This window comes from Corvus moneduloides, chromosome 9 (assembly GCF_009650955.1).
Source record: "Corvus moneduloides isolate bCorMon1 chromosome 9, bCorMon1.pri, whole genome shotgun sequence".
Taxonomy (NCBI): Eukaryota; Metazoa; Chordata; class Aves; order Passeriformes; family Corvidae; genus Corvus; species Corvus moneduloides.
The window spans coordinates 5228385-5254520 of NC_045484.1; the positions used below are offsets into that span (position 1 = coordinate 5228385).

General features: G+C 39.4%; 1 protein-coding gene and 1 long non-coding RNA gene across 9 annotated transcripts in view; one reads left to right on the forward strand and one right to left on the reverse strand.

Annotated features, from left to right (window-relative positions):
• The window catches only part of RC3H1 (ring finger and CCCH-type domains 1), a 75032-nt gene extending 55827 nt beyond the window's left edge, over positions 1-19205 (reverse strand). For 4 of the 6 annotated variants that reach the window (XM_032117791.1, XM_032117792.1, XM_032117793.1 and 1 more), the window contains exon 1: positions 19058-19150. The gene's annotated coding sequence lies outside the window, so the exon portion shown is untranslated. Of the gene's footprint in view, positions 1-19057 lie in introns of all 6 variants that reach the window. The other 2 variants (XM_032117796.1, XM_032117795.1) reach the window with 1 other exon arrangement.
• Positions 18763-25586, forward strand: LOC116447976. Of its 3 annotated transcripts, XR_004241767.1 has the most exons (3): positions 19234-19534; positions 19690-19966; positions 22988-25574. It is a non-coding gene; the product is annotated as an uncharacterized LOC116447976 (long non-coding RNA). The 3 variants fall into 3 exon arrangements; XR_004241766.1 differs by lacking the exons at positions 19234-19534; positions 19690-19966 and adding an exon at positions 18763-18996 and having other exon boundaries at positions 22988-25586; XR_004241765.1 differs by lacking the exon at positions 19690-19966.
• Positions 25587-26136: the final 550 nt, after the last annotated feature.

Consider the following 26136-nt stretch of genomic DNA (forward strand, 5'->3'; position numbering starts at 1 on the left):
ATAGCTAACTGGTGTGATGCAGCCAACCTTTTCCCCACAGAAGAAAACAACAGCAGTTGGAAAAACAAACCCTGTGCTGCTAATGAATCTCCACAGCAGATCAGCACAAAACTGTGGCATTCCTTTGGTCCCACACAAGACAGGAATGGCATAACAGGGACTGAGGATTCACAAGCCACATGCACACAAGCTGGCACCACACCAAGTACTGCTGGTACCATAGTTTTCTATATATATGGTCCTATTTTCCTACCAGATCTTCAACCTTCAGACAAGGGAGCCGAACCAAGCACTGAGATACAATGTAAATCTCTTCCAGGCACAAAGCTTACAGATGTAAAGAAGCGAAACTGTGAAAGATACCTATGCCTTGTATCAAGGTTTGTGACTCATTATGACCTTGAAAATAACTGGAAAAAAACCCAGTGTCTAACTTCAAAGAGCTACTTTAAACAGGAGACATTGCAACAATAGAAACAATGGAAATAAAACAGTTTCATTATCACTGTCTGCAACTGGAACCATCACCACTACAGAAAGAGAACACTCCCTTCAACACGTACAGTAGGAAAAGTATATTCACTTTTATAGTACAATGCTTTTAAAAAAATGTTTCTCTTCATCATTATACCAGAGGTGAGCAAAACACAAAGAATGCAAAAATTTATAAAAGATATAACTATTTAAATAACCGGCCTCCCAATAACATTATGACATTTTAAACCCACCTCAATTCACTAAGTATTTCACACTCAACGGCTTCTAGCACTGTAAAATGCATATCCGTAACACTTCTTTGTGCATGATTGAAGAAAATAGATATGTCAAAACCCAAGAAAGCAAAAAACTAAAAAGACACATCCACAGTACCTAAACTGGAAGGAAGAAAAAAGGTGTAATTAAAACTGAAGATGCCCCAAGACACAGACCTTGAATACTACACTGAAACCAGAGACAGACTGATTTTGCTATTTCTGAGTTTGAAAATATAAAATACCTGTATGCAAGTCTCATCCTCCTGTTTAGCCCTGCATAAGCTGTTTTATCCACATCTAGAACCACCTGGAAAAATGTCTCCTCTCTTCTGGGCCTCCCAGCCCCCAAAAAATCCTTGAAATTCCATCCTTCAACCCCGACTGCAAATGTCACGCTGTAATCAGATCAGTGACCTGTCTCCTCTGGGACCCTGCCAGTGCTTCAGAGAAAGACATGATCATTCCATAAACCAGTGGAACAACCACTCAGTCCTTACTCCGCTGGACTACAGTGCAGAGGGCTGAAATAGCCTCCAGTCCAAGGTGTGTTATGTTTGTGGCAACTAGAGTCTTCCACATGTCCTTTGCAGATTCAACTCTTCACAAAAAGATGTTTGTAAAATGAGGGACAGTCTGTAACAACATCCACTGGCATCAAGTTTCACACACGATGACACACAGGAAAACTCTGCTTTCAGTTTGAATTAAGTGCAATCTCCGAGGGAGTCCTCTGGTGCAGGTACCAAGCACACCCCAAATTCTCTCACAAACATGTTATTTGGACCCAGCATGCTCTAGCATGGACACATCACATGCTGTTTCGTCACTACCAAGTTCACATTGCTCTCTCCCAGCAGCAGCCCACAGCAAGTCATGTCACAGCTTAAGCAGATGACTCAGCACACCTAAGGGGCACCCTTTGCTCAGCTCCTGCCAATTCAGTAGATACAGCTCTTAAGAGCATTACTCCCTCCTGAGTTTTATGTATTCCCACAGCATTTCATTACCCAAACAGCATCATCACCTTCTTAACCAAAATTCAGTTAAGCTGAAGCTATTTCATTTTTGTTGAGTCTTACTCCTAAGCTAAAACAAGCAGAGCTTCCTGTCGCAGTTACCAGTGAACACAAGTAAAGTCTATTTAGTGCTAAGCTTAACACTAAAGTAGCTCCTCAGAGCCAAAACAAACAGGTTTGCCAACCAAACTGTTCATGCAGATACAACCCTTGAATAATCTATTATTTATTCTAATAAAGAAAACACCATTTCATTAATTCTTTTAAAGACTCTTACTCCTTGATAATAACTTATACTTTTCTAAGAAAAAGTAACCAGGCACAGCTCTCTCTTCTGAGAGACTGATTCTGTGGTACATTAACTTCTTCAAAACCTCTCTGACACTTTGAGATTAAAAATAAATCAACAACCTAAATTAAATTAACAGACAACAGTAAAGCAACTCCTAACTCATAAGGATTACCAGATACCCATAGTACAATTCCAGCCAGCAGCTGAACCTCCTCCATTCTTGTCTAGTGCCAAACAGGCAAATTTTTTCTGGTGCTTCACAGAACTTTTTGTTTTCTACTCCAGCATGCTCGTCGTAATGAACAGTATTTCTGAGTACACTTAAGCAGCTTTCTTCTTTTCCCTGAGCAAATAATTTTAAAAGTCCTGAATTTCATATTAGAAGAATATTGACCTGACAACCCATGGGAAGCCCTGACCAGCTAAAAGTAATGTGTTCTTATACAAGCACCCTGTACTGCCAACTTCACGGTTCACAGAAAAGGATAAGTCACGCTAGCTGTGTTTTCCATATCCAGTTCCACAGAAAAACCTCTGAAAAAAATTAGAGAGATGGAAAGTCCATACCTGATCAGAGGTAGAAGAGTAGGTACAATAAAAAAGCTTCTTACCTCTGCCTAGTAAGCTCCATGAACAACACATACCATAAGCCCAGAAGAGTATATCCGATAGATTCAGGGATTTTTCCCCTTCCTGTTTGCTCTCTCAAACTTCTCTGTAAACTCTCCACTGGGAGCAAGTGCCTGACTTCCTCATTCCTGCTCCACGCATGCGTGTTGGGGGCACACACCCAACACCACTGAACACTGCCCACAGCACAGAGCCCCAACAAAGAAATCCACACCCAACACCAAAACCTGCAAGTCTGTACTTAACGCATGTTCCCACCCTTCTTTCAAAGTATTTGCTGGCTTTAGTAGCTGTATAATAAAGCTCTTAAAAAAAAAAAAAAAAACAAAACAAAGAAAAAAAAAATCACGAACATCATCAAAACTATGTCCCAAAGTAACTGAAGCTTAGTTAAATCAGATTCAAGTTCTATTTCTCTTTTCCTCAGTAATTTCTGACTGCAAAACCAAAGGAAGAAATTTCTATAATTTCATGCAGAAGTCTCTTACTTGGTAGAGTCAGTGAAGTACCTTAGGAAAATGGGGACAGTTAAGGAGATGATGTTATTTCTTATTTGAAGCTTCCTGCCTAGTAGTAACACAAGGAAAACAAGAAACCAAACAATCAACATCACAACTCTACCACAGTACCTCCCCAACAGATGCTCTGAATTTACAACGATTTAAACTTCCCAACATGCTGTGAGGCAAGACCTCATGTCTTCCTACAGAAGAGAAAACTGTTGAATGAAGTTATTTATACAGTTTTTAACAGGAAAAACATGGAATGAAACCTGATACATAATTTTTGAAACATGGTATATCATTTTCTTGAGCCCTCTTCTCACCCAACATTCAATCACTAGTCTTGCACCATATTAGGGTCATGAACATTAAAAGACAACACATGTAGAGACAAAATTTAAGTTGCCCTCCAAAATACAAGACTCGCATGTGAATATAATCATAAATTTTCAGGGAAGATATACATGACCAGTTTCATAATTTCTGGTTGATATTATACATCCCTTACAGCTTATTTAAAAGAAAGAGGAAGTGACCAATTCTTAACAGCAAATGGTTTTATGATCTACCACCTAGAAAATTTTTTCTACCAATAGATGATAAAGTCTAAGGAGTTAATAGCAGACAACATCTCTACAACATGTTCCTTTCACTTCAAATTACGAGCTCGTGCATTTGTCAATGAAAACTGTAACAGTAACACAATGATTAAACCAGTATTTAAAAAAATCAAGGAAAAATCAAACAGATTAAGAGAAGAAAGGCAGAAAGCACTTCAAAAATCCACAGTAGTTTTCAGGACAGGAACTTGGGTTCAACTGCTCAAATCCTCCAGAGCTCTCAATCCTGCTGTCAAGGAGGCAAGCAAATAATTTGCTTTTCCCAGAACAGATACATGTTTGAAAAAAGCCATGGCAAAAGTAAAGAGGACAACCTTGTAGAAGTCTTCAGATTCAAGGGTACAGACAGATACTACCTCTCAGTGTCAGCTAGAGAAGTCACTACTCTTTTTCATTCCTTTCTAAGATATTCCAGCAGGACTGGTTGCACAGTTGTCCCAGCTGAAGTTTTAAATATAGATCTTTATTAATAAACACAGGTAGGCAGAAATGTGGGTGGACAGCAATTACACAACCAATACCTCATTTTAACTAAAACAAGGCAACAAATCAGCCACACAAACAGCTCGCCTAAAATAACTCCAAGCAGCAGACTTCAGGAAGAGAAAGCAATTGAAGGGGGCAGTGATCTGGATCACCGAGATCAGTATCGTTCTTTTCCATGCAAGAATAATCTACAGTTACCTGACAACTTCTCCTACAGGCATCTGGTAGATGAAAATGAAAAGTAAGCTAAGGAAAGGAGAGGGGAAGATCTTGGTGTCAACTGCAATGCCTTTATCCTTCCTTAGACATGAATCATTGAGAAGACCCAGCACAATTCAACAAAAAAGAAAGCATTAAAAAAACCGATGTAACAAAAAAGTATAAAGTACTGCTTGCCACCTGCTCTACAGAAAGAGCTTTTCTCCCCACTTAATTCAGCAGCTAATTCTGCTTTGATGCCAGTGACACTACAGCTACAGTAACATTACAGCAGCAATGTGAAACAATGAGACAGAAGTGCGACTTACAGTCTGGCTGGAGATACTGGTCAAAAACTGTCCCAAAAAGCCCTCTAACCTATAATACAACCTTTAATAATTATCCCCACCCCCTGCTCCCCAGCAAACTTATGTAAGAATACTCTCTCTAAAAAGAAAAAGTAATCCAGAAATTTTTCCCTTTTTGTAATGTACTGTGAAAATATCACAGAAAAATTTTATTTTATAAACTTATAAGGCAAGAATCAAGCAATAGTCTGAGCTTCCTCCCTGCCTCCTTCCCCTTATGTCCAAGTGTTGGCACTACACCCGTCACTCTACTATTTGTTTTCAAACTGACTGGCAGACTTAAAAAAACCAAACCTCCTGTGTCGAAAATTCCAGGTGCAACAGTAAGGAAATGCTGAAATATACCGTAAGAGCAGTGTTAAGTGAATATAAATGCTACTGCCCAGCATAGGCAAGAATTCTACTTCATAGTTATTCAAAGTGTAAAATGGAAATGTAAAATCCCATTTCATGAAGACCTCCACAGGTATTCAGAAAATGTTTTCAGTGTCTACTTGAAAACTTAAGTCTCAGGACTTCTTTATAGTGTTTTCTTCTTGCTTCTCATTTCTCTGATTTGGAGGTGGCTTTTCTTTTAACTTAGTAGATGTCACCCTCATTTTAAAAATAGATGTCAAATAGTTTCATGTTAATAACATGTAATAACTGCTGTTTACATAACAGTACTCTAATAAAGCTTTAGTTATTCTATTTACCTTCAAAGCAATTTATTTTGGAACATCAAAAATATCTTTATTAAAAGCAGAAAGTCAAGAGCAATGAAAACGAACTAATTTTTTAACAAAACTACCAATGTAGTTGCTTGCCTGCCTGTTTAATGCACGAGTTCATTTTAAACATCTTATAATCACAAGAAGGGTTATCTTTTTATATGTTACATACAAAGCCACCTCTAGACTACTGCAATGCTATTTCAAAAAGCAATGGAGCACCTACTTTTTGTGACATACATTTTATCATAGCAGGAGTTCACAATGACAAAGAACATTTTTTTCACCCTCTGTGCCTTATTCTATCCATTACACCATTCTCTTAAAGATTTTGATAGAGTTATTAAATTGTATCAGCTTCAAGAAATCAGGTCCTCTACTTTATGCACCTGTTCAGTGAAGCATGTGATATCATTTCTGCATTATGATGAAACTGTATGGCACCATCAGCTTCAGAGAAAAGATGCACATTTACAAACAACGTGCAGAACAAAACGCTTTTGTGCTCACCAGAACATTGCAGTCTTACCAAAAAGTTGAGGCAGGCAGCCTGAGGAGTTGCTAAGAGAAGATAATCCAGTCTTTCCTCATTTCTCTCCCAGATCAGTCAAGTCTAGATGCTAAGAGAATTGTTAAACATTAATCAAACAAGTGCCCTTGTGGCCAAGAAGGCCAATGGTATTCTGGGACGCATTAGAAGAGGACTGCCAGCTCTTCCAGGGGTGATTCTACCCCTCTGCTCAGCCCTAGGGAATGAGCAGAGACACACATCAGGAATGCTGTGTCCAGGTCTGGGCTCCTCAGGACAGGAGAGACCTGGAGTTCCTGGAGCAGGTCCCGTGGAGGCTGCAGAGATGAGGAAGGGCATGGAGCAGCTCTCTCACAAGGACAGGCTGAGGGACCTGGGGCTGTTCAGCCTTGAGGAGACCTCATCCCTGTCTGCAGAGAAGGCTCAGAACAAGGACCAGGCTCTGCTCCCTGGGGCCCAGCAATGGGACAAGAGACCACGGGAAAAAATGGATGCCCAGGAAGTTCTACCTGAACATGACAAAGAACTACTTTCCTGTGCAGTGACCAAGCACTGGAACAGACACCAGAGAGGGTGTGGAGTCTCTCTCACTGGGGATACTCCAGACCCATCTGGACACAGTCCTGTGCCTTGTGCTCTCTGATGACCTTGCTTGAGCAGGGAGGTGGGACCCGATGACCCACTGTGGTCCCTTCCAACCTGATCCACTCTGATTCTCTGAAAATACTCAAGCTGTAAAAAAAGAGCAAATCACAGCCACTACATACAAGCATTGTACTTCAGATGAGATTTAGCACAGCAGCAACAGAATGTCATCTGTCCAAACACAGAAGATAATGAGCTGCATTGCTTACCATAAACTAGTACGTATTAACCACCTTAGCCTTGTGAGAACCCAAGCATCCAGACTCATATCTGCATTCTACAACCAAGGAAGACAGATATTGAAACTTTACCTACTTGGCATTTCCAGTGCATTTTCAAGCATAGGCTTAGGGCAGAGCAAGTCTAAACTACTTCTCAGAAAGTACTCTCCATGACCATGCTTCATCTCTGCTAAGGACATATCCAAACCAAATTCCCTTCCTTCCCACATTTGCTTCCAAAAGGTTCCAAAAGATGTTCCAGATCTGTTACATGGTTGAGAAGTCCTGGAAACAAGAATGGGGGAGGCACAGAAGAAGGAACTTCAAGACGTACACTTTTAGCATCAGTAGACTTGTCAAGTCTACTGATCAAGTCTACAAAATGTTCTGTTGTACACATTGTTTGTAAACGTGCATGTTTTCTCTGAAGCTGATGGTGCCATACAGTTTCGTCAAAAAGCAGTTTATTTGGGCACAACCAGGGCAACACAGACTTCTTATGCATTTCTTCATTAATGAAAGCCATCTTGAAAGTATTGACTAAATTTTAACTAGCTACCTAAATGCTATTTACCAATCCTAATAATAAGGATGACTACACTAACAGGCTGGAATGGTAAGAGTAGGTGAAATGGAATAAGGAACATGAGCAATAATTTGTGGAATTGTTACTTTATACTAAATTCACACCAAAATTATCTAATTTCAAAAACAATGCTAGATTTAAGCAGTGTTTAATGGTGCAAGTTATGCAAATACAGACAAAACCATCCTTTCAGCTCACTGCGGTTATAAGTACTGTCCAGAAAAGATGAAAGAATGCTCCAGCAGTCCATAACTTATATCACCTTATCGCCTCTAGAACCTAGTTGCAAATAAGGAAGCAATTGTAAATGCTACAATAGTTGATACAAAAATAGCTTACAGGGCCCAAACAAAACCAAATATACTTCTTTGTTGAGTCCTGTAATAGCTTCATTTGCAATAATAGCAGGAATATTAAGATAAAGAATGCAAGTTTCACAGATTAGTATTGTACCTGTTTCTATGACAAAGGCTGCAAATATGTTTTAATAACACAACCTAGTCTACACTACAGCTCTGAAGTCATCCAAGGTCAAGAGGCAGCTGTAGCAGAAATGGCACCGAGCAGGGAGAATTTCAGCTCTCTTGCTAATGATTGTATAAATAAAACATTAGCTCATCAATACACCATACAAGATTTTCTCCACACCTCTTAACAGATTTGATGTAAAAATCCAAACACTATTCAGCACTGACAAACCTGCTCAAGACTTTTAAGCAGCGTTAAATTACCATTCACACAGGGCCTAAAGTCTTTAAGTAGCAGTAGGAGAGGTCACACAAGTGTTGCTGAAAAGCAGGTTAATTCAGGTACATCTGACTCACAATGCAATGGAATCTCACTTGCTTTAAATTATACTGGCAGCCGGTGATTCAATTTGTAGCACTGCTAAAAAAAGCAGTTCCAGAGGCCAGAAATAGCCCAGGGCAAGGTACTCCTTTTGAATAAGGCTTTTCATGCAACCTTCAATTACATGAAAAAAATCCCACCCTTAAATATTTTGCAGGCTTGGTGTCAGTCTCACCTTCCAGATTCATAAAAATAGAATCTTTTCTTTACAGCTTGACAACATCATTAAAAGTACCCATGGTTTTAGTGAGTGGAAACAAAAGGCTCAAATCTCAGGGTTTCCATTAAACACCTACTCCTAAACCAGTAACAAACATTTCAAGCTCAACCACAAAAATGAGAGCCGTTGCTTTACGTTTCTATTTTAACAGAGCAAACAACGTAAGAGAGTCATGTATAAGAGAAAAAATCCAACCCCCAACATCTCACTGATCCTCCCATCAGTAATGGATAAGAGGTATATTTATTCTTTGCAGGAGCTTGAATTTAACTGGGAAAAAGAATATCCTACGTACTCTTATAAAGAGGTTTTGAATTATAACCCTAGTTATAGAAGTTTAAAGTTACATAACTTGAAAATCATCCAATCAAGAAGGCAAAATGCAATAATCCTGGGAGTAATCTACTAAAAATCCAGTGCCAACTCGATGAATTTTGCTGCTTATGACTTGTAAAAACAGTTCTCTTCCAAATAGGGAATTTTGTATTTTAAAAGAAAGTCCTCTTACTTACTGCTTACTTTGCATGAAAGTTATTCTAAATGGAGCAGTCCACAAAGAACAATTTTTCTCTTCTCCAGTCCTCAAAGATATATTCATCTCTAAAACATATTACAGCTACATTATTGCAGTATCAGCAACCAGAAAGATGTAAAATAAAAAATACATAGGACACAATCTCACAGACTACTGCCAGAATTGTGTTACTAAAAAGTACACAGATTTCCACAGCATGCTGAAACAACCTAACTTTTTAAAAGCAAAGGATACACTTGCATTAATTAACTTTATTCACAGAAATTTAGACTTCACTCAAAGAAAACGAAGATACTGCACTAGATAAGGCTTATCTAGTCCAGTATCTTAAGATAAGACTGAAATACGCTTAGAAAGAAAGTAATAGTAGCTGCAAAATCAAGCAACTCTGTATTTCACTTGGGTGATTAAATTTACACTAACAATCTCCTTCTTGAAGTAGCAACAGCTCACCATGAGCTTATATTAGGCATTGTCCCAGACTGCTATGAGACTACAAATGTTTGAGCCTTCACACACCCTGACTGCATGCTACTACCTTTTCCAGTACCTTGAGAGTACATCTGAACGACATCTTACAGTTATGACACACATGGACTACTCAGATCCTTCCATTTTTCAATTTTCCTACTTTTAAGAGTCTTAAAATAGAACTCAGCTGCCCATTGCACCACTGCTGCTGCAGTCCAAACCAGGACAAATGTCAAGCCAGCAACGTACAGCCAATATTTGCATGATTTGATCATTTAAATTTCCTCTGACTTGTGTTGTGTAAGTCTGGTTAAACAGCAGGTATCCAAATACATGATAAGGTATAGGAAAGGAAAATTAGGCATTGAAACTCTTTTACAATCCATGCAGTCAATAACCCTTTACACATTCCTGTATTCAGCCACTTGCTGGTTTTGGAATAAAAGCAATGACAGTAAACTAAAACCTAATGACAAACAATTCAAAAGAGAAAATTCTCAAAATGGGTAAGCCAAAGGTACGTGTAGAAGCACTAGTGAAGCCCTCATAACTGCACTGGGAATTATTCAGCATGCAAAACCTTACAAGAACGAAGTATTTAGATGTATTTATTAGCATACTAGAGTCACTGGATTTCCATGGGTTTACTGTCAATTTTTATTCTGTAATGACAATTCACATAGCAGTTTGTCACATCAACATCACTGACTATTCCCACTTCCCAAAAGCTATGACAAGTTGCTGAGATTACATTAATGAATTATCAGATGTGCTTGAAGGAAAGGATTGCTGTCACTCACTTCCCCTTCCTGAAGGCTCCCAATTATCATATAAGCTGGTAAATAAGGATGGCTTTTTTATCCACCCCCCTTTCCTGGGGAAGGACAAGTCACATTTTTATTTATGAGGTGAATACCTGTATTACTCACAGGAAGACACTGCAGAACATTAGGCTTTTTTATTTCAATCGAGATTTTAGCTAAAATATACCTGTGACTGTTTTAATACCTGGTGAGTAATCCTGACTCCACATCCCTTTCTTCTCCTGTAGTGTCTAATGCGATAGCCACATCATCACATCCTCAAATGCCAATACCAAGGATTTCTGTGGAAGTCCTTCTTCCTGGTATGTCCTGAAATCACCGACATCATAGCCAAGCTTCAGTTTGACAGAGCTCAAGTTGTTCTATTCTAAACCGGTCTAGTGAATCTAAAAACTCACATAAAGATGGCTGTGAGCATACAACTCTCCTCAGAAACACACCCACAGACATCCCCACCCAGCCCTTGAGTGCTATTTTATTAGAAGCATTTGACAGAGAAATTTCACTGAGAAAGGAGTGACAGAAAAGCTTACTACAGATCTCTGTTTGCTGAAGTCATGTAAATACCCAGATTTACAGAAAATCAGGAGGGAAGTATCTCATTCCTATGAACTACAGTGCAGATGTTGACACCTAGGTTATTCTGCCTTAACTGATGAACTTTCAGTACTCCTGGTAAAGGAATAAATGCTTTAAAAAAAAGCCTGATAGCTACTTGCCAGTGTTGATATCATCTTATTAGTCCTATTTTTATTTTTTCCTTTTCGCAAATGCAACAGAAAGGAGAAAGAACATCATGCCTTAAGGACAAATTAAAATTTTGCCAAGTTTCCCCCCCACTAAGAATATATTCTGCAAAAATCACACGGCCAGAGAGAAAATAAGTCTTAAGTCTAGTAATAATCAGAGAAAAGGGGTAAATTTAGTACAAGTGTAACTTAAGGAATTTATTTTGATTTGCAACCAACTGGACTGTGCCTTTTTACTTTCTGGTTAAGGTGTTTGAGAGCTTTGTCCACAGCCTTTCACTTTATTATTTTAATAAAAATAAGAAGTATCTTCCACTCCAACACAACCTTTATGCCTACAGGCAGGTCACTAGTAAAATGCTAAGCAGTATCACTGAAGGGAAAACTGAAAAGCTGTTTCCCAATGCATTCTGACACAAGTTAGAACTAAGTTATTCCACATACCTCCACTCTCATACTGTTATCAACAGCAAACCTCTTATAAAAAAACAGAGATGGGATGATTTAGAGGGTTTCCAAACACAGTCAACCCTTACTTTGAGCACTTTTTCTGTGCACTGAAATTATTTATGTCCCTGAAGATTCTTAACACAAATACATCCTCAAAATGGAATAGATGGTTCAGGAGACAAAAACAGATGGAATCATAAAGTAAGACATCTTCAAGTCAAGAAATGGCTTTGTATAAACTACAAAACAGTGGATAAGCAGCATTAAAAGTTAGCATGGAAGAAGTATCTTCAGCTAGCATGATTTAATACAGCACACAAGTACAGGAAACTAACAATTCACACAGGTTAGCAAGTCCAGAAGACAATCCTGCTGGCTCACATCTCTTCAGTAGAATCTGACAAAGCTGGCAACAAACCAGTTACATTTTAAATAGTCTGGTCAATTCCAAGCAACCAAAGTTTAAGTAATTCTCACGTTCCTGAATAACATTTTCTTTCCACTGTTATGATTCACTTACAAAGAAGTTACAGTGTCAGGCTTCTATCCACAAGGCCCGGTTTAAACAATGACAACTAAAATTAAAATTGACTATAGGTTTTTGCAGCACTAATAAGGCCTCCTTTTAAATTAATTCTACAGGAGGCCTTCTCACACAATTAAATGGGAGAATGGCTCATAAAACAGGAAGGACAGCCTGAGTTGTTGCCTCTGGTTTAACTAATCCAGTCCATTTCATCAGGCCAGTATAGCCTAACTTATTTTAAATCTTTCTCCATTTCTCCTTCCAAATTTGTAACACCAAAGTGGTCACAATGCTCCCTAACTTCTCACCAGTTCCAGAGGAAGCGGTGATGTTTCGATAATTTTCAGTAAAGCCCAAGAACAAAGATTACCACAGGTTGCTCCATTATCCATTCTGCAACTCTGAACTACAAAGCAATGAAACTAAGAGGCAATAAGCCATCTCTGTTATCTGCATTAGCTGGCTGAATTGATGAGTGGCTCAGACTAGAACAAAGTTAAATGAAAAAGAAAAAATTAGAAGAAAAATAGGGAATACCAGAGAATGAAAGATCATTAAAGAGGACAGGAGAGATAAAGACAACCATGCATCCAGGAAAAAAAAAAAAAAAAAACTACAAGAAAATAGAGCATGTTAGCAAGCAAAGAGATAAAGACTCAGAGAAAAGTTATTTCAAGACTGGAAAGGTACATCGGAGAGTGGTATTTCCTTTGCAATTGCTTTAGTAATTTGTGAGACTTTGCCCTGTTCTCATCTGGTTTTGATCCAAAATCCACATCCCCTCTACATAGCAAGCAAGACCAAGAATTACTGCCCTTCAGAGCTGCTAAATAAGAGCAAGTAATTTTCCAGCTTCCAAAACTTTCTGGATTTTGTCTACCCACACAATAATTAACAACAATGCAGGTGACCAGTGACAATTTCTGTATGATGATAAATAGCTATTTATCAAGATCTTTCAAATGTAATTAATTAGTTCTGTTTACATTCAGGGGACTTAGGTGATGTGGTATGAAGCCCCTCAGACACATCTAGAACCAACTGCCCAGATGGTAAGTTAAACAAACAATTGCTCTAGAAAAGCTCAAGAAATACATGTGCAACATCATACACAGCTCAGAAGACTTTTCATTTGTAGAGGGTGGAGGCTGAGACTTGCTTCACAATTCCTGCTCTTTCTTCCATACATAGATTGTAAAGCAGGACAGCATGTTGCTGCTTCCTATCTCCTCAAATCACTTCAATCTCTGGCACAAAACCCAGGCTTGATTTTGGTACAAAGAAATAGGAATTTTAAACTGTGACACTCCACAAACAGAGATGATTGCTTCACCAGACACATGAGCAGATTTTTCAAGATTTCATTAGCATAATGTTCACTTATAAAGGCAGGGGAACCCTTTTCTACTAAGCCTCCCAGAGAACAGCTTATACCCAGAAAGGTGAGATTTAATTATCATTAGGCCTGCATAACTGCCAGAATCATTAATGGTCATAAAATAACATTTATGCAACATGTCACAATTCAGGAATGCCACATAAGCTAATCAAACTGACTTTCTACTATTGTTTTACAATTTAGTTTCCATTAACTTCAAGGTCTCTCCTTTAATTCTTGCACCTTAGCACAGAATTGAAAAAAAAAAAAAACAAACCCACAGGACAAAACACTTTAGACTTGCTGTACTGTGAGTGCCAGATTCATTAGATACAAACCGGATAATGAAGTCCTAACACTTCCATTTGTTGGTACAGTTCTAATATCAAACAGTACCTGAAGGACTTCCATTCTAAAATGGTAACAAAAGAAGTGGAGGGAGAACAAGCTGAAAGAATGTCACTTACAGGAAAAGTAAGTCAACATCAAGAGCTTTATTTCAGTCACTTTGGAAGGGCATTTATATTACACACTGACTGTAGTAAGACATGGAGAAGTTACTCATCCAAATACAATTGCTACAAAAAGTGAAGAGTGCTAAGTCATTATGAGTAACTCTAAAAACAAAGCACGGAGAAAGTTAAATGCTACTGAACACTGGGAGTGTTCCACAGAACGTGGTTTATTAACAAGCAGGTAATTAAGACCATCCTCCTTGGTATGAATTTCAATTTATTCGCTTTGTAATACCTTCCCTGAACCTCACTCCTTTTGCCCTAAAGATAGTGCCTAATTTTGAGCTGGGGACCAACACTGGCTGCCACAATTTATCAAAAATATTTAGCTACAAGTCTCTGAAAACCTCCAATGCACAGCAAAGAGATGGATCCCTGCTACTCTAGTAGATGCCTCCTTTGTAAATAGTAAGGAAGTTTAAAGTTGTAGTTGAAAACCCTTCCAACTCGCTTACCACTTGAACTGAAGTAATCACTCAAAATGAGCTCAGGAGAAAGTGCTGAGAAGACCTTTAGATCCAGGCTACAAGTACTCCTACTCCATCAGCTGATCAACTAGCATTTTGTTAACAACAACAGGTTTAAAAACAACCATACCTCAATCTTAAAAGCTTATCCTGACAGGGTCTAATAGACACAGAAGCATCCTGAAAAATAACTACATTTGGAAGGTCCGGATTTTAATTGAAGATTAACAGCCTGCTTTTAAAGAGTAGTTAATTAGATAATTTTAAAAACACCTATTAAACTGTAATAGTAGAGAGATGAGACCAACCAGACTTTCCATGTTAAAACAAAAACTAAAAGAAATCAGGAACCACCTGCGAGATCTAATTTTTGCAGCCTAGCACATTTCAGCTACACCAAATGCTTTGTTCCTTCAGTTCTTGTAGCTGAAGCAGTCCTGTCTCAGATCGATATAGCATGCACCCCACAAACACCAGAAATTCAATAACCAAAAAATAATACTCTAAGAAGTGGTTTCACAAGTAATGTGTAGTGAGAGGGGTCTATTCAGCAAGAAGCAAGAACAACATGTCCTTATGGTGGTTTTAGTGACCACGGCTGGAAGGCTTAACTGTCAGTAAACCCTCCAGCTTCTGTAATGCTCAACTCCAGACTTGCCACAGTGTTCCGACACACACACTCTCTTCTGTGTTCTTTGTATCACATTACATGGCAACTGTCACAATCTATGTGAAGCAAGTGAAAGATCTGCTCCTCCAGCAACACTTCCACTACTTTCCAGTTTAACTGCGTATCTTCCATTTCTTATGTAGCAGAACGAGAAAAAAAGAATCTTTTTATGTGTCAAAACAACCCTCTTCCCCTGTCTCCCCTCTCCACCTCACAACGCTCTCTCATATGAAGATTTTTCTCCATGTTCCTAAAAAAAGCCTTCATTTTAACAAGGTAGCTTACGTTGTGGGCCTCTACCTATTTTGTACAATCAAGTGATAAAGAGAGATTTTATTCTCCATGTGTTTTTTAGGCTTCCTGAAATACCTTTTCTTTATGGGGGAAGAAAAGTTAACCTAGCATGTGGGGCAGAAGTTTTCATGTAAAAGTCTGCATGGGATGTCCAGGCCCTTTTGTATATGCATATATGCCCTGATGCATGTGAAAATTTCCCTAGACCCCCTGCAGCTGCCTTCTTTCTCACTCCCTTAGAAAGTAATCTCAATGTGAGGCCGGGACATCCACTGTACTTGGATGAAACACTCCTCTACATGTTCTAACACAGAGCAGTGCACAACTGGTACTGCCTCCGACAACACACATTTACAGCAAATTATTTCGAATTCTTGCTATTTCTATCACCAAAATCTCTTTCTTCTTCAGCTGATAGCACCAAATATGTTGCTACCATGCAGTAACAGGAAAGCTGTTTCCTCAAGCCTTCTAACCAGAAATTATTTTTATATCAGAAAAATCTATTTATAATAAACGATCAGGACTTTTGCACCTTCTTGCCCATTAACACACTTCCACAAATAAACCTCATTAGGAAATCAGTTAGCCCTTGGAAATCTAATACCATTTCAACTTTTACTGTACTGGTAACAAAGAAAATGAAACTGATGCAAAAGATAATTATCAAGAGATGCACTTCTTCAGAAAAACAAGTGGTCACACTCAGTGATGGGAACTGCACCTAATTTGGGGCACACTGTGGAATCTCTGCACAGAAAGGAAAGTAATATAACGTAAGTAAACATTTGTGGTTTTCTTTCTCAGTTATCAGAGTCCCTAGACTTCAGACTACATTACTGTAACAGAGCCTACATGGAATCTTGAAGGTCATATTGAAATTTCAGTTGGTGCAGCATGTTTATACAATGATCTTTCACAATAGGAGCATATTATATCTTTATTCCTGTATGATAATGGTTTCACATTCATTACCTAGTACAGTGCAAGACATTAATTTCAAAATACAAAAGAATTTTAAACAATGAGTAGGCTTTGCAAAAAATTACAAAGTTTTATAAAGGTCACCTGCTTAAAAGATACTTTATAGTGGCTTCTGCATCACTGTTCTGAGATTCTTGGGTAGTTTGGAAACCTACATGCAGGTGAGTTCTTTCTTTCTAATTCAGCTTTACACGTCATACCATTGGAAAGCTGTGACTCCAAAAGTTCTTTCAAATGGATGAAACTTTTTTTCCTCAAGTATCCAGCATGTAAACCATAATTCTTGGTGCGGAATAAAAAAAAAAACAAAGGTAATTATCCTTCCTATCACTACATATTACAGACTGGGAAAGGTCAATTTTCTAAGTATCATGAAAAACCCTTTTACAGCACCGGTTAGTTAAGAGATAGAGACCCCAATTAAATGGGATGTCAGTCTTTGCCATCACTATCAAAGGTAGTCAGCACTTGTGTCACCCAAGACTTCTGAACCACATACAAAGTAAGTAAAGCATTATTTTAATATACACACTCACTGAATCTCAACTTCTGTGATGCTTAATTCAACCAAGATTGATAATGGCTTCCATCCAGACTGCTGGTGAATCACTGGCAACACGTCAGAAGTTTCCAAAAGCAATCCTGCTCATTTCTCTTCATTTGCTTTAGCATGAGCACTTTTACATAATAATACATGTCTCAAGATGCCCCTAAATTAAACTCTGCCATATTAATGTCTGCAATTTCCAGATTTAAACGTCCATCTGTTCACTGGAACATTAGTTTTTTAAATTACCAGCATATAGCAATCCCATCAAAAATTTCTAAATTATTTAGCTTTAAACTAAGCTAGTTTGGATACAAAGCTGACAAAAAACCTCACAAAAATAAACAACGAAACACCAGAAACCATAGAAGTTACTTCCCACTTATCTTGATGAAGGTTCCTGCAGCTCATAAGTGAGTGACAAACTCAAGTCTCTGGTTGTCAAAACAGACTGCTCTGATGGTACCTGCCTTTCTAAATTTCCCTCCAAGCAGCCTGTATGCTTTGACAGACCCTTTTCTAGGACAGAAGGCAAAGCTATAAAGCTATCATTGGGAAAGGAAAAGGTGCCTGATAAGGTCTGCTCCTATTTATGTTAGTGGGAACCATAATTTCATTATCAGCATTGTGTATTAATGCACCAAAGAAAGCCGTGATGCTCCTGGTGAAACTTAGAAACTGGCAATAATATACAGACTGCTCCTGAACACAGGTTATTTACACAGCTATGAAGTCCCATATTAGCTTCACTGACTTCAAACGCAGTAATAAAGATATTTATAGCTGACAAAATTAACGACTTCCACACTCTTACAAGCCTGAAAGAAGTAAGAAAGGTAAGTTTAGGAACACATTAACTTCTGCCTCATAGTATTCCTGTGTTATCTCACAATTCTATAGCCATATAATGTGCAGAGAGTATAAATACTGAATTTAACAGCTGCATTTCTCTTCCAGCAGAGTCATTAAATGACAGCATTGCTACACCAGTTACAACGATTAAAGCAGCTGAGCCACAATCCAGGTTACTTTGAACCTTTTAAGTATTTCTGCAAATTTTTAATTTTTCCCCCACTTCAGCCATTTTCAATATGGCAAAAACACACAGAAAATCGTAGCTTCTGACGGAGGAACAAATGATTTGTCACTCGTACTTAACTGAAATTTATAAAAATAAGAGATACACTCTGGAGAAAAAGGCATGCAGAGGAAAACAAAACGTTTCTAGGAAAAAAAACCCTGCATCAGTTCCCCGGTTTAAAACAGGACAGGCCTCACAATGGCTTTTGAGGACAAAACCTGACACCAGGACATTCCCAACCATCAGAGCAAATTAAAACCCAGCTATACGAACACCGCACCCCCGGCATGGAACCCTACCCACTCTGTGGGTGCAATCCAACAGCCAAAACAATACCAGGGTGGAAAAAGTAGCGCAAATCAGGGAGAACCTGTGCGGTTTCACCATTGTTTGTCCCCACGCAGAGGGAGCCGGGGCCACCTCGCTCTTCACTCAGGCACGACAGACAAAAGAGCCACAACCCAGGGCGGAGAAGTGTCCTGGGGACGGGTAGGGCTCTGTCATTATTTTCCCTCCGTCTCTGTTGTTCAACGCGACACAACGCGATGAGTTTTCTCACGCAGAGGCACGCAGAGCCCCTGGAAAAAACAAGAGCCAGCAGAGGGGACACACAAAAGCCGCCTGCCCCCCGGCAGCCGCAGCCTGAGGCGACACCATCTCTCCCCACCCCCAGCCGGACCCAGTCCGTCTCCGCCTCTCCCGTACTGGGCGCGGCGACCCGCGATCCTTCCCCACCTGCCCGGGGCGTTCGGAAATCGCGCCCGCTAGGAGTCTGAAGCTTAGCGAGGCACAGAGTCACAAAACTGTTAGAAGTAGAAAGCACCTCTGGAGATCATCTCGTCCAAGCGTCCGCCCCTCCGCCTCCTTCCTCGGCAAGGTGGGTAGAGTTCTCCCGCCCTATTGTTCCCCGTACCCCGCGGCGGAGGCGGCGCACTCACCACGCGGGCCGGGCTTCCTGCAGCGCCCACCGGCCCCCTCAGCTCCGGCACACCGGGGCTGCCACAGCGCCCTGCTGCTGCCGCTCCTCCAGCAGTACCCGCAGGCCCCGCGGCAGCGCCGCCATCGCCCGCCGCCGCCCCGCTGCCACTCCAGCAGCGGCCATCTTGTGCGTCGACTGCTCCTCTCACGGCCCGCCCTCCTTCCTTCCTGCCTGCCTGCCTTCCTTCCTCCCTCCCTCCCTCCCTCACCGCACCGCCCGCCCTTTCCTGCGCCCGCCTTCCCCCGCAGCCGGCGCGGGACGGGCTGGGACAGGACGGGACGGGGAGAAATAGCCCAGTCACGGACTGGAGCCTATGAGGAGTCCCTGGGGGCAGGGCAGGGTGGGGTGGGGTGGGGAAGCTATCGGCAGTCTTGGGGAGGGTACCTCGCGCTCCGTCAGGGACGATCTCAAATCTCCGCTGCCTTCCTCCTTTCAGGTGGAGTATTTTTATTCTCTCTCTCCTTCTCTTGTCGTCGTTAGCGGGCTCAGGAGTGGAGGTCGAGGCTTTTCAAACACGGAGTGGCTCCTGAGGGGTGCTCTGTGTTTTGGGAGCTTCCTGAGGGCCTCCGCCCGCCATTTTCTCTCCCTCAGGAACCTGTGTTGGCGAACCCTGCGGTTCCCTTCATCTTGCCCCCTGCGGTTGCCTCGTGCCATCACATCTTACTGTCTCAAGGCGGTTACTTTTCATACTCCAGGGACAAATTAAGTTTTACACTTCCGTGGCCGTGCAGGGCAAAGCTTTCGGGTTTTTGCCCGCCAGTCCCGAGGGCAAAAGGTAGAGGTGCGCTCGCTGCTGGAGAAGGTCCGCTGTAGCTTTGTATGCTGCAGGACACACTTAAATCATCCTCAGCTTTAACCAACACCACTGGTAAGATGGTTGGGGACCCACCAAGCTTTCCTGTATCACAGTCAGAACTAGTTGGGATACTGAAGAAATTTTAAAACGCAATTATTGAATGTCTTGCAGTCATTTGACTTGCAGCATTTACTGAACACTTCCTGACTGACAGTTTTAAATTTTTACAAGAGCTAATTATTTAGCATCAGGATATTTCAAGGTAACCTCGACTTGATGCCCATTTATGAGAACATGAATATGGTATAAAATACTAAGGAATTTAGCCATATTTAAATTACAGACGAAAAATGGTATTCAGTGGTCCCGTTTTATTGCCCATATATTTTATCATGTCTATGCCCAGCTAGAGGCTCAGTGGGATCAATCCTGGTGTGATAACGTTGTGCAGGATGCTGTGCAGGGAATCACTGCATTTCTATTTTCCTTTCGTAACACTGTGAGGAGCACACAGTGTATTATTATCAGTCTAACATCTGAAGTGCAGCATTGCATGACCTGGAAATACAACTTAAATAGAACATCATCAAGTCAGAAGTAGCCATGTCTGAAGCTGGGGACTCGAGAGACCGTCCTGCAAAAGGAAGCTGGGTTGTGACATGCAGACAGAAGACAGAACTTCCTACACACGGGGAAAAACTATGTAGCTCAAGGTTACTCTTCAGCTCCTATTTTTGACTCTTGTACTGATCACAGGCAGATTTTCATTAACTTTACAAGAAATGTGGTGGTAGTAACTAAAAGTGCTATCTGTTTTCCTAAAGAAATTATCTCTGTTATTGAGCTTTTCCACCAAAGCAACCTTAATGTTTATCAAGGATCAGTGCTTAAATAAAATAATATTAAGAAAAGCTATTAATTTCTGAAAACAGAGTTTTCTAGCCACAGTCACAGGCATTTGAGATCTTACAAATGCAGAAGATTAAGCTATTTATAAAGACCACCTTTGACTTAGCAAGATCTTTACTGTGAGCTAGAAAAGAAGTGTAAATTGGAAATGTCCAAGGCCAGATTGGACAGGGCTTGGAGCAACCTGGTCCAGTGGAAGCTGTCCCTGCCTATGGCAGGGTTTGAAACAAGATGAGCTTTAAGATCCTTCCAACCCAAAGCAGTCTGATGTTCTATACCACAGAAGCTTTTCAATCAGCAATTGCCATTTTTGCAGACTCCTCTTTAAATGTTACAGTAGAAATGTGAACCTTATTGGAGTTGTCAGTATCCTAATTAGAAGCAGAAGGTGGCATTAGGAATAGCTAAAATGGAAGGTGTTCTTTGCAACCTTGGTTTAAAGTCACAGAAGCTGGAAATAGTCAGGGCCTGAGGACATCCTGTTACTTCCTAGTTTCTAGCAAGTGATTGTACAGTGTTCTGATGTCCTGTTCAGTCTGGCTTTTAATACTCTAGCTTGGGGACTTCTACCACTTTCTCTTTTGGTTCCTGTATTGTGGAAAGGTCTCATTGTTCATGTAGCTTATGTTTTTCCTCAGCTTTTAATTCCATTACCATTATGAACATGCTAACGACAATTTTCAGTATTACAGCATAGGTTACCACAGCACTACACTGTTGAAATTTAAAGAAGTGGGATATGAAATGACCTATGGTTCTTATTATGTAACACTGTACAGATGAGCACGTTAATTCTCAAACCCCACTTTAGACTTCCATCAGAGTCAGATTTTTCTAATGTTTATTCTTTATTATGTTTTCCCAAAGCTCAGAAATTTGTAGATGAGCTTGTTCTCTTCTTGGGAACTGATCCCACTAGATAGCCTAGATTATTTGTAGTGTCTGCTTTCCCCAGTTAAGCAGCATTTCTTCCTGCATGATACACTGCTGTAGCATTTGAAACACAAAACATTATTTGTCTTTAGGATTACTTTTTCAAGTATCATTTCAGCTTATCATTAAATCTGCTATAATTTATCTGCATTTGTTCACATTGCTCTTTCTTTTATCTTCTTAAAAACCCACAGGAATTAGTTTTGATTCTACCACATATAGTCTCCATTTTCAATTACTTTTTTTCTTTTTTTTTCCATGCAAAAGGGGATAATGTGTAGGCATGGTTCTAAGATTTGACATTTGTGGCCATGCTAGTAATGTTCTTCAAATTATACATTAAAAATTACTTCCCATTTTAGCTTTTATGACTGAGAGAAATAAAATACCAGTGTAACTGTCAAGTGGTATCATCTCACCATTCAATTTTTATATTACTCCTTCCATATAAAACTGATCTAGAACTGTGGTACCAGGATAGCTGTCTTAATAAAAAGAAATGTCTATTTTTTAAATGTCTTGGCAGTGTTTCAGTTTGCTATTTTAGTTATCAACATGACCTGTAAATCTGATAATAATGGAAAGATTCTCATTTCAAAACCTGTGATATCAGAATGGAAGGCAAGAATTAAATACTTCTCCAGGTGGCTGCTAGCATGTCCTTGTTATTTCACACGGTGAAGATTCTTGCACATAAACCACAGAATAATAGAAAAGAAAAGAAAATAGCATTTGTATACGCTTGGCCATCACATTAACAAAACCTAAATTCCTGCGCTTTTATAAAATTCCATTGACAAAAGTAGAAGACTGTATCCATCCAACATAATCATTGCAAAAAATCCAACATTCATTAAAGAGCGTGCTGAATGTCATCCAAGCCCATGGGATACAGATGCAACTGTTGGAGCTAGTTTTATATGCTTATTTTAAATAATAAAACAATGTTAGCAAAATACAGCCTTACACTGCGGACATGCTCAGTACCTCCACCATAACACACAAGGTTTCAATTTCCCATATACAAAAGAAGCCTAGAGGATCTAAAGGAATGTGAAGTTCATATGTGTAAAATGAGTGTTCCTCCATGAAAGCTGCTCTCCCAAGCATTCACAAATTCACAATTTACACAAATAATACTATATAACCCACCAAACATCAGATTTGTTTAAAAACTTTTTGCAGTTCTTTGATGCTGTTCATAATAAATTTGCAGAATATCAATGCAGTTATTAATGTTTGTGTTTTCAGGCTAGTTGGAATGCAAAAGATCTATGTAAATGTATCCTCTGACTGCAGCTGCTGTGGAAAAAGAAGAAATTATAAGGATGGTAAGAAACTTTGCTTTGATGATTTCTCATTAGAGGTTTCACTTCCTTAACCATCCCATCTCATCATCCTCCTTGTCCCACTGGTGATGTGGCATGCAGAATGCTGACTCAGGAGTACGTGCCCCAGATTCTCCTCCTTACTGCCTTTTTTGCTTACATGTCATTGCCTGCTTTGCTCCAATCCCAGACCTTCCAGTGTCATTCAGCACATCTCCTCTCTCTTTGGGATAAAAAGTGTGAAGCAACAGAAAGTACAAGAATTTGCAGCATAGCAAGTCTGTAGTTTCACTAGGCAGAGCAAGGCAGAGCCAGTACCACACCACATCCTTGTTACTCCAGTGCCCTCTGCCGAAGTAACCATCTCCTTGGCTTCTGAGTCCCGCTGGGTAGGGGCAGGAGCTTCTGCCAAGTGCCATATGCTGCCACCTCTTTATCTTACACTTTACTTCCTTGGTATATTTCCTTTTCTATTCTGTCTCAACAGAAAAGCAGAAATATGACCCCTTACTTCCTTTTCTTGCTCCAGTGGGACTTAGGTTGAAGTTTGTTCTTTTCATTCATAGCATTGCTGCATCACATTTTACAGCAGCCTCTTAGTGAGCTTAGGAAGGTAACATATATGTTGGGATGATAAACAATTAAGACAATTATATTTTATAAGAATTCCAGCATGTGTGTGTATATAAAGCTGAAAACCACTTAAATTAACAATGTAATTTTTGTTCCTTTCTGGGAAGTTTACTCATGTACTATAAAACTGGGAGAAAATGAGAGACAGGTAAGGCGATACAGTCAGTATCTTTGTTTAGCTGCATGTAAACCCACAGCTTACTCTCATTTTGCAGGGGAAGCTAAATTGTAAAGGTTAAGCAACTTTTCATGTTCACACAGCAAGCAGTGGCAAGATGAGGAGTCTGGTCTCCTGTTCCAACCACTAGACCTTGTACATCCTCCATTCTCATGCAAGTTACAGTAATTACATTAAGACTAAACTGCCATCTGAATAATTTTTTCCAATTGAATTTCCCGGGGAAAGCACTCTTACCACATGTAAAAGGTAGGAATGTCTTACATCTCTGTAGTCACATCACATTTCTGCAATAAAAGAAAATGTGCTGATGATTTCCTGGAATTATCCTTGCTTTGTGTTATCCATAAAGACTCCAAGTTTGGTACTGGTTGATTTGAGAACTTCCCCAGTGCATCTTCCAAGAAATAGGACTGTCAATTCCCACAGGAAAATCAAGGGCCAACCTTAGCTAATCCTAACACATGAATAAATGCATAAAGCATGTTTGGGTGTTTTTATATTAGTGTGGATCTCAAGGAGCTGCTGCTTATTCAGATCTCAGTTCTCAGAGATTTTATTTAAAAAGTATATTGTTCAGGTAATGGCAGAGGGACATGTTTTATACTCCTCAGTGGCTTTTCAAAAGAGATAGAAACAAAAATCAATTTTATAATACACAAATATATATTTAATATACGTATTTATATATATATATGTAGCTGCAGCATATGCTTGATAAACAGTTCACAAAATATTATTTTCAGTGAAAACCCATCAAAATTTGTTTAGGTGGGCTGAGATTACTTTTTGGAGATCATAGCTGTATGGTAATTTCTGTTAGTCTTTTACCAGGTTCTATATACCATTTCTTCTCTGTCAGGCACACATGCAAGCCCCTGTGGATACAAAAATGCTGCTAGCAAGAATTTTCTTGCTATTTTCTAAGTCCATGAGAGACTTTTCTCTCTCACAGAAAATAGTAGCAGAGTTCTATAAACAATGAAACACCTGCAGCCTTGAGAAGCCTTGTTTATGGTATAGTAGAACAATATTTTGACAACGGACGTTTTAGGATTTTAGCCAATCACCCCCAAGGGGTGGCTGATCCTTTGTCCAATTAGACTATGAAGAAAAGAGTCTATAAAAGAGTTTGTAAAATAATTAAATAAATCAATCTTGCTTCACAGTTCCTGCCAGCTGGATCTTCTCCCCTCCTCCCTACGGCTGCGGGACACGGTGATATTTTACAGCATTAATAAACCCCCACCTTTTTTATAAGAATTTCCTCCTCCAGTTTTAAATTTCTTTTCAGCACAGTATTCTCAGTTTCCTCCCATTACTCTACTGGTAAAAAGCTGTTAAACATCATTCCAGCAGTTCAATTTCAGCAGGAAACACTGAAATTTCTGTATTGTAAATGTACAGTACAGTTTATTCCTGTTGTGTATGTTCTTCTGGTTTTGGTAAATTTTCATCAAGAATTACATCATTAATCCTAGCATTTAAGGATTTTTTTTTAAATTTGACATTTCAACTGTTATTTTTTTGAAATTGCTTAAGAAGAAGACAGATTTTGTAAGAAGAAGTTGCTATCTTTTCATTGTTTATAAAAGATATTTTTCAAGCTTTCTCAGAGGCTTTTATAATCTGACATGCCATAATGATGTTCCCTACTCTTCTTTGATTCTAGCAGGTGAAGGAAACAGCATTTACAGAAGAAAAAGGAAAATCACTGAAGGAAATCAGTAAGTTGACTGAAAGTTAGTAATACTAGAGTGGGCTCTTATTACCAGACAGAAAGAGATAGCATTTGTGGTTTGGTGAGTTAGCTATTTTTGATGTTATTTTTCTACGTAAGCTACTGATATAATTGCTAAAGAAAAAACAGTGAAAGGATCAGAACATCCTGTGAGCACAGATAGAGCTTACATTTTGTATATTAAACTCATTTATTTTTAGCAAGAGTGTCATCAGTTTTTCAGAGATGAATCAATATTTTTTATATGCTCATTGAGGCACATGGAACACACAAGTCTTAGCCTGTTAACAAATGCCAACTATTTTGAGAAACACACTTTCTGTTCTGCTAGGGAAATTTCTTGTTCTCGTACATAACGCCACAGTATCTCCACTCTTGTTTGTCCCCAGTGCTTTTGGTCTTATGGTGCCTTTGCTAGGCAGATGTGTTACCTGCATTAAAAATATGAGCCATAAAATAACTTAGTCATCTTCCTTCTGAAGTCCTCAGCCTTTACAACTTGAATGTAGTTGGACTTCAG